Source organism: Pinus tabuliformis, chromosome 7 (genome assembly GCF_031772625.1).
Source record: "Pinus tabuliformis cultivar Carrire ecotype Pingquan chromosome 7, CPIR1, whole genome shotgun sequence".
NCBI classification, from domain to species: Eukaryota; Viridiplantae; Streptophyta; class Pinopsida; order Pinales; family Pinaceae; genus Pinus; species Pinus tabuliformis.
In genome coordinates, this window is record NC_142293.1 from 696,396,308 (window position 1) to 696,405,883 (window position 9,576).

The 9,576-nt window shown below is 35.7% G+C and overlaps 1 long non-coding RNA gene and 1 pseudogene across 2 annotated transcripts; both read left to right on the plus strand.

Annotated features, from left to right (window-relative positions):
- Window positions 1-3,796: 3,796 nt before the first annotated feature.
- Window positions 3,797-5,975, plus strand: LOC149249412 (LOB domain-containing protein 25 pseudogene; annotated as a pseudogene). The gene is made up of 2 exons (XR_016265850.1): window positions 3,797-4,844; window positions 4,997-5,975. The product of XR_016265850.1 is annotated as an LOB domain-containing protein 25 pseudogene (transcript).
- Window positions 5,976-6,863: 888 nt separating this feature from the next.
- Window positions 6,864-7,643, plus strand: LOC149249413 (uncharacterized). Its single transcript, XR_016265851.1, has 3 exons — window positions 6,864-7,069; window positions 7,218-7,327; window positions 7,534-7,643. It is a non-coding gene; the product is annotated as an uncharacterized LOC149249413 (long non-coding RNA).
- Window positions 7,644-9,576: the final 1,933 nt, after the last annotated feature.

Genomic DNA, 9,576 nt, shown 5'->3' on the forward strand with positions numbered 1-9,576 from the left:
TATAGGTTTTTTTTAGTTATACGACCAAAATTTCAATTTTGATAATAGACTGACATTTTTACACATCATATTGGGCTGTAGAATGAATCTTTAGAAACAACTTGATAATATATAGTTTTATTAGAGATAGGTTATAATATAAGTATTGATTCTATTTTAAAGTAAAGATAATTAATAAAGTGTACTGGAAAGTTTGGTCTTTTGTTAACTATTTGTTAAAGAAAGCATTAAATTTGGAAGTTGGTTTTACATTGTATTGAGGTTTGAGGTGATGAGTTAGTTGTGTTTTCTTTTTTTCTTCTTCTTGTAACAGGTTTGAGTTAAAGGATAAATAGTTGAAATAATTGTTGATATCTAGAGATTAGTTTTAGGTGTTATTGGTTTTATGGTTTTAATTGTGTGTCTTTTTTTTCAATAAAATAGTTTTTAAGTTAATTATGGAATAATTGAAACAATGAATGGGTATCTAAGTTAATAGCTTATTGGATTATTGGATAGATAGAAATGAAATACTCTATTAAATTTATATATTATTTTATTATATATAGAAATGAAAATGAGTATATAGATTATGTATTTTTCTAATTCTTTTATTTGGAATTTTAATTATATGGTTTATAACAAATTTCTTAATTAATGGATAAAATAGCTTTAAGAATGGTTGGTATTTGTTATTCTACTAAATTTATTCATATTTTGATTTATTTTCAAAATATTATATAGGTTTTGTGTTTCTTTATGACATATTGGTTAATTAATGGATAAAAAGTTCATATTATTATATAGTTTCGGTTTAAATAAGTTAGAAATGGTATTGTTATATATTTGCAAAGATATCTAAAGTTAATAGCTAATTGTATTAACGGATAGATGGAGATGAAATACTTCTTAAAAGTAGAGTAAATTTATGTATATCTTGATTTCTTTTAGAAATTAAAACAATAAGTATTTAGGTTTTGTTTTTTTTTTGGATTTATAAAAAAGTAAAGAAGTTTTTAATTTTTTTTAATATAAAAAAATTATAATAAAAATTGATGAAATAAAAATAATAAAAAAATGAAATTTTATAGTATATAAATTTAATTGGATAATTATCTAAAACATAATACAAATTTAAAAATAATAAAATGAATAATTTCACAAAAAGGAAAAAAGAAAAAAAAAAAGAGAAACATGATGATGCATTATTTTATACATAGAAAAATGAGTACATATTATTTTATATAATCTTTCTTACTCATTAACTTATTTTTAAATTCTTACTTTTAATATGTTTAATATTCATACATAAGACAGTGGAACTATTTGTAAATAGTTTCCAGATACCAAAATTCTAGAGGCGAGAGTTGGTGTTAGGATTTACTTTCTTATTTCTTGTATCCTCCTACACTACGGGCATATAGGTGACACCTCCATAGACTTGAACACGAGTGGGACTACATTTAAATAGTTACATGTAAATCGTTTCCAAACACCAAAACTCCAGAGGCTAGAGTTGGTGATGGGACTTACTTTCATATTACTTGTATCCTCCTACACTAAGGGTGTATGGGTGACGCCCCCCAAAGATTTGAACACGGGTGGGACTACATCCAAAGATTTGAACACATAAATCGTTTGGACTTGAACACCGGTGGGACTACGTGTAAATCCACGTGGGACTAGGCGTATGGGTGATGCGCCTCCAAAGATTTGAACACGGGTGGGACTACATCCAAAGATTTGAACACATAACTCGTTTCGTCTTGAACATGGGTGGGACTACATGTAAATAGACAAGTGGGATTACATGTAAATCGTTTAGACTTGAACATGGGTGGGACTACATATAAACCTTTTAGACTTGAACACGAGTGCAACTACATGTAAATCGTTTCCAAACTGTAAACTACATGTAAATCGTTTCCAAACTGTAAATCGGGGGACGCGCCTCCAAAGATTTGAACACAGGTGGGACTACATCCAAAGATTTGAACACAGGTGGGACTACATGTAAATCGTTTCCAAACACTAAGAGTTGGTGGGACTTAATTTCATATTACTTGCATGATGGGACTTACTTTCATACAAGCCAGGAGTTGGTGATGGGACTTAATTTCATATGTAAACTACATGTAAATCGTTTCCAAACTGTAAATTGGAAATTGTAAACTACATGTAAATCGTTTCCAAACTGTAAATCGGAAATTGTAAACTACATGTAAATCGTTTCCAAACTGTAAATCGGAAACTGTAAATCGGGGGACGCGCCTCCAAAGATCGGAAACTGTAAATCGGGGGACGCACCTCCAAAGATCGGAAACTGTAAATCGGGGGACGCGCCTCCAAAGATTTGAACACAGGTGGGACTACATCCAAAGATTTGAACACAGGTGGGACTACATGTAAGTCGTTTGGACTTGAACACGGGTGGGACTACATGTAAATCGTTTCCAAACACTAAGAGTTGGTGGGACTTAATTTCATATTACTTGCATGATGGGACTTAATTTCATATTACTTGCATGATGGGACTTACTTTCATACAGGCCAGAGGCTGGAGTTGGTGATGGGACTTACTTTCATATTACTTGGTGATGAGACTTAATTTCATATGACTTGCATGATGGAACTTACTTTCATCTAGAGTTGGTGATGGGACTTACTTTCATATTACTTGGTGATGAGACTTAATTTCATATTACTTGCATGATGGGACTTACTTTCATATTTACTTTCATATTACTTGTAAATTGTTTCTAAACACCAAAACTCAAGCCTCCAAAGATTTGATGGGACTTACTTTCATATTACTTGGTGATGGGACTTACTTTCATCTAGAGTTGGTGATGGGACTTACTTTCATATTTACTTTCATATTACTTGTAAGGATGACTTACTTTCATATTGCTTGTATCCTCCTACACTATGGGGTATGGGTGACACCTCAAGAGATTTGAACACGGGTGGGACCACATGCCTCAGGGGATTTGAACATGGATGGGACTACTTGTAAATAGTTTCCAAACACCAAAACTCTGAAGTTAGTGATGAGACTTACTTTCATATTACTTATATCGTCTTACACTACCGCTCATGAATGCCATCTCCAAAAATTTAAACACTAATATCACTACTCACTACTTGTAAATCGTTTCCCAACAAACATAACATTCCACCCTATCATTCTACTTGTAAATTGTTTCCCAACAAACATAACATTCCACCCTATCATTCGAGATCAGTCAAGAGAGAATGTAGCTCCAGTTTCTGAACAAAATATCTCAAACGAGACTATGCTGCTGCCAGATTATTTACAATTATGGGCTGAGATCCTACCGGACATATGCACAGCATATTGATGATTTATGGCCACCATTTTGATTAGTTTGGTATTACGAATGGCCGGCCCTTTCATGTTTATTTAGACATAAACAGTTACGAATGCCGCGTTATCCAACAACCGACGGTTTTGAACCGCTTCTGATTCGCTGATTGACTATATTAAGCTTTTCGATTTGACTTATGTATTAATGTTGAAAGGTTCATGCATGTCTTAATTATGTTTTAAACACAATCCAGATTGATAGTGGCACTTTAAAAGAGGACATGCAACGCATTGGATAATGCAATTGGATGTCGGCGTTTGTTGGGGAATATGTACTTTTACAAACGCCATCAGATCATTCTTACGTACGTTTTGGCGAGGTAAATCAAGTTTATAGTATATGCTTTTGGATTAATATTTGCTAAGTGGACGACAGTGGAAGGTCGGTGGTTCAAATCCTGGGCCCGGTCTGTCTACCTCCCGGCAGCCAAAACGAAATGAGAGTGAAGTGGGGGATAGGATAGCTTCCCGGAATCGAACCTGCCGATTCTCCTTATTTACAGATGGAAAATAAATAAATTACATGTAAAAGTCTGGAGTTTGAGGTTTCCCAAAAGAAAATTAAAAAGAGCGATGGAAATGCCCTCGAAAATCCCATCCTTCGTGCTGCCTTATTTTTTGACAGGTTAAAGTCCTGTTGGCCATACTCTCTCCATCTTCCTCCTGGCCTCCTCGTCTTCCTTTCACATCAGAGCGTTTCAATGTTTTAGAGTAGCTGATAGGTACTTCCAGTACCTTCTCCATCTTCCAATTCATCCAGGCTGTGATGGCACCATTACCAAACTTAACCGTTTGTCTACACTGCCTCCCTCCGAATCAGTCTGGTGTCTGGTCCAACAAGAGAAGTTTATGAGCCTTAGAGGAAACTGAAATCTCAGTCTAGTCAATTTTTTCGCAGACGCTAATCACGGACATCGATCGCAGGACCATGAAATCAAAATTAGGTTTCTATTGGTCTTGTTTACAGATGGGCTGTTTTGGTCCCCAAGCTACAGTTCCTTGAGGGTTGATAACAGTATCAGATTGGGCAGCTGTACTCAAGGACGAAAGATTTTTTTTCTTTTTTCTTTTGTTTTTTTCGAACTGCTGTGGCAAAATTGGCAATTCCAATGCGATACAGACGTACCAAATTACAATTGAAGCACAGTGTTTTCGTTCAGGGTTAACTGTTCACATAATGCTTATTTAAGCAGAAGTTAGGGTTCCGCCCAATTTTGACTCGAGTATTCAGACCAGATCGCCACTAGGGTTGATACTCTGACAAGTCATCAACGCCCGCCGTTTTACTCGATCAAGCAAGCAAAGATTTGCTCCGGCTGCAAAATTTTCAGCAATCGAATTTGATTCCTCACCCGGACGATTTTCGAGCTTGCAGCTATTCAGCTCGTTCGGAATTAAAAAATAGAGAAGCCAAACTGCTTTTCAATTGCAGGCCGCGGACTGTACAAATCCACAACAATCTGTATCTCGAGAAAAGGTGCGGATCATCCGTTTTCTAGTCATTTGCTGTACTGATTCAAATAATTATTTCGATTCGTGCACTTTACCTAATCGTTAGTCATATTTAGGTATCAGAAATTAATTTCCTTTACGGCAAAGTATAGCATAGTGATTAATCTTCCATGGCAGAAATGGCTTGCGCTTCCTCGAATTCACCCTGCGCTGCTTGCAAATTCCTTAGAAGAAAGTGTACTTCGGACTGTGTGTTTGCGCCATATTTTCCTCCGGAAGAACCTCAAAAATTTGCCAATGTTCACAAGATTTTCGGAGCCAGCAATGTGACTAAAATTCTCAACGATTTGCCCCCTCATCAGCGGGAGGATGCAGTGAACTCTCTGGCCTACGAAGCCGAAGCCCGTTTGCAAGACCCCGTTTATGGGTGTGTTGGAGCCATCTCCGTTCTGCAGAGACAGGTGCAACAGCTGCAAAAGGAATTGGCGGCTACTCATGCAGATCTCCTGCAATATACCTCCGCAGTGGAACCCATTCTCATTCCACATAGTGCAGGCTTCACGCCACCATCTTATTCCAGGCTTCCGATGACTCATGCCATGGCCAAAGAACAGCAGCAGCAGCAAAATTTAGCGGAATTCCCTAATTCTAGAGACGAACTGCAACTCACTAGAGAGCAGCTTCTAGAATTGGCCATGAGAAGCGGAGATTCCTACGACGCCGGTCTTGCTGCACTAGGGATGACAAATCATGCCTTTGCGCTTTATCCTTCAACCAGGCCTGCAGCCGGCAGCGGAAACGGCAGCAATGGAGGCAGTTTTTGACCGTTCTCTTTCCCTTTGTTTTTTTTGATTACTTTTTTCTCAGACCTAAATTGCGTGTTTGGGGTATATTATTGTTAGAATAGTAACGTATCTCCTTTAACTGTCATTGGCCTTACTGTAGATATGATGCAACTGTTGCTGGCATACCGAACGTTTCCTATTGTGCGATTTGGAACTAAACTTTGTATTTCTCTAAGCATGTTTTATATGTATCAGCCACCGATATGTAACTTTTGTCTATAAATCACCTTGATGTCTTTGAAGGTTGGTACTATATTTGATTTTGCTGCGGAGATATAGTTAGTGTTAAAAATACAACTTTCTGGTTGAAATTCATGCCTAATATGCTTTCCAATATCATATGATGAATGGTCCAAGAATAAAACATATTTTTCTATTGATTCCATTTCCTTCTTTTTGGCTATATGTCGTTTGATCGTCGTGATAAATCTTGCAAAGATGTTAGTGGAATGAACACTTGTCTTGCTTGGTGATAGCGCCCGAAATCCAGGATTAAATTTGTCTTTTCTGCATCGTATGAATAGGATGGCATTCAATATAGTTATACTTGCGTTGCCTTTAAAAAATTAGATTATATTATAGTAAAGTTTGTCGATTATTCACTGATAGGGAAACCACCAAACCATGAAACATGGACAATTCCTCAGATCCGGGGATTCCAATTACCAAAATCCTACGGACAACTACTCGAATGCAGCGATTACAATTATAAAAATCCTATGCACAACGACTCGAATCCAGGGATCACGGATATAAATTTCCCATGCACAACTCCTCAAATCCAGGGATTACATATTCTATATGAAGTTTAAAAGAAATGGAAAGAATAGGAGTATGTCGTTGCATAGATTTAGGCATGTATTTAAATGTGCTTCTTGTTAGAGTTACAGAACTTGTGAACATGATTCCTTGAATGACGGAGAGGAAATTCTAATCTTCGATTTTCCTTAGATTATGCTCCCCACTGTACATTATATCAAGCCTTAAAAGACAGCATGGAATGTTACTGTTTATAAACACTTTGTATAATAATTCATGGTTTTTGATATCTTTCTGTCTATGATAACTTTGTATATATTGCTTCATGATTTTTGTTTAGCTGTGGATGCTCGAGACCTCTGTGACGTGGGCATCAATTTCAAAGAGAAGTCTTATTTCTAAAAACGATGGGAACAAGATCTTAAAGACTGCCAAGAATATCGAAAAACTGTGAAGTTTCTGACAAATATTCATTATTTTTAAAATCTATAACTGGGATGGAAGAGCTTGAAATCAAATATTCTTAATATGCTGGAGGAAATATGCTCTGCTTTTGTGCAGTTGGAATTTATGCAGAGGGTCGTGGCTGTTTCGGATCAATGTGTCTCAGACGAGTCTCTCTGGTCTGAATATTTGCGACTATATGGTGAGATCCCACTAGATATTTGTACCATATAGATTTATATCCATGTTTTTGATGATTTTGGGTATCGTTATTTATTGGCTTTTTGTTGTTTCTTGACCTAAACAGCTATGCATTCCACAATATGTAACAAACGCCGGTTTTTTTACAGGGTTAGGGATATCCAGGAATCCAATATTTTACAGGTTTAGAGATATGCAGGACTTCAAAGTTGATGTATTAGATATATCTCTAAACTACCTGAAGATCACAGGAATAACGGTAAAAGAGAACAACGCAACACGTTTAGAGAATACATGTCCATGTCAAGATTGGTTTGTTTAACTTCTGGAAGTGCTATCATCTTACGTAGATTTGCCTATTGATAATCTAGACGTAAATCAAAGCTATTTATGAATCCCTTTAGAGCTTAAAGTTTTTCCAGCAAACAAAATTTGCTAACAAAGTAATTAATGATTGGTTTGTAGGTAGCCTGGTCGTTTGAAATAGATAATACGTAATGAACACAGTCGAGAAAAGCGGCCTCTTATGCCCTGTGGAGAGTACAAATTCATACCAGTACCTGTCGAAGAAAAGGTGCAAATATCTAATTCTTCTAGACCTTTGTGCACTGAATCAATTAATTGTGTCCAAGTAGTAACAGTTCAGCTTGAAGTTAGTATTACTAGTAATATTAGTGTCTCAGATGCTTCTCACTGTAGTATACACAACTAGTGTATGGGCAAGAAAATTAAGAAGTGTTGAGAAGCAGTGTTTCTTGTTCATAGAACCAAATCTAGAAAAAAAAATGGAATAGCTGCATGATGATTTGTCTAGTTCCAGATAAGCGTCGGATAAGCAGCACTCAAACTCACCTGCGCTGCTTGCAAAGTCCAAAGGAAAAGTGCTGTCTGTTAAATGCACAGAAAACATAGACAACCAATGATTTGAGTCTGCTAGGGTGCAAATACCTGGGATTTTTGGCTGTCTATGAAGACTTCACAAACTCTATACTCTATAATCAGGACAATGGTTCTGAGAAACCAGAAACAAACTGATCTTTTCACCATATAATACATCAACTCATCCTCACCGTCTATTTTCGCCATTGAACTTTTTTTGCCCGTTTTCACACACCTTTTACCTAAATATCAAGAATGCTATTGGTGTGTGTTATAATTCTATGAGGTAGTAAAAAATGATTGGGTAGCTTACTAGTTCTCGCTAAGTTATAGCCCTTTTCCCCGGTGTATACTCATCTACAAGTTTATTTGCCAGCCACAGCCAGAACCACAGAAAATTTAAACGGATATGTGATTTTGACGTAGAGTTTAGTGTGCCCATGAAAGTGGTTTTGAAGTGTTAAATACAAGTTTATTTGCCAGGCACAGCCAGGACCACAGAAAACTTAAACGGATATGTGATTTTGACGGAGAGTTTAGTGTGGCCATGAAAGTGGTTTTGAAGTGTTAAATATAACAGCGGTTGAGATTTAGGGTGTTCCATGACACATTGCGTTTTGCATCCTTTAATGAGAATTGAAAAATATTAGTTTCTTCTATTAAACTTGGTTGTCCAAGGTTTTCTAGGTAATAGATTTGTGCTCTCTAGTGGCTAATAATCTTTGAGGGATTTGAGATTATTCCAATTCTAATAAGTTCATATTCTAATTAGACGGGGAAATTAATATATAAACATAGTTGTCCTCTCCCAATGAGAATTGAAATATTAGTTTCTTCTATTAAACTTGGTTGTCCAAGGTTTTCTATGTAATAGATTTGTGCTCTCTACTCACTAATAATCTTTTAGGATTTGAGATTATTCCAATTCTAATAAGTTCATATTCTAATTAGACGGGGAAATTAATATATAAGCAAACTTGATTTATCAAAATGGTCCATTTTACAATAAGATGTGTAATTCTTTTTTTTTCCTCAAGTTAAATTATATTCATGCCACGGGCTCCCCGCCCACCAATTTCATAGCCATTTGAGATTATTCCAATTCTAATAAGTTCATATTCTAATTAGATGAAGAAATTAATATATAACCAAATTTTATTTAGCAAAATGGTCCACTTTATAATAAGATGTGTAATTCCTTTTTTTCTCAAGTTAAAGTTGACACATAACCTTTTTATACATGGTTAATTAGGTAAATGTGTGCATTGGTAAGACATTCTTCCTGTTGTAATAGTTTTTTTGTTATATTTATGAAGTCTACAACTATATCAAACACATTAATATTTTTAATGTGGTTGTACTAGTTCCTATGGTGACGGAGAATGCCAAAAGAGCCATTCGACTTGGATAGGTTCGTGTAACTTTGAGTGTGTTAGGGGATCTTGAATCATAGTTGACCAAGAAAAGGAACGCACAAGTCAATTTAGTTATGACGGTTGAACACAGAACCGAATGAAGCTTTTCATTTTTTTTCAAGTGAAAAAATTTAACTACCTTTATTATATTAAAAGTTGTTATATTGGAATAAGATCATGAATCACTGAAAAAAAGGCTACTCATGGCAAGCAA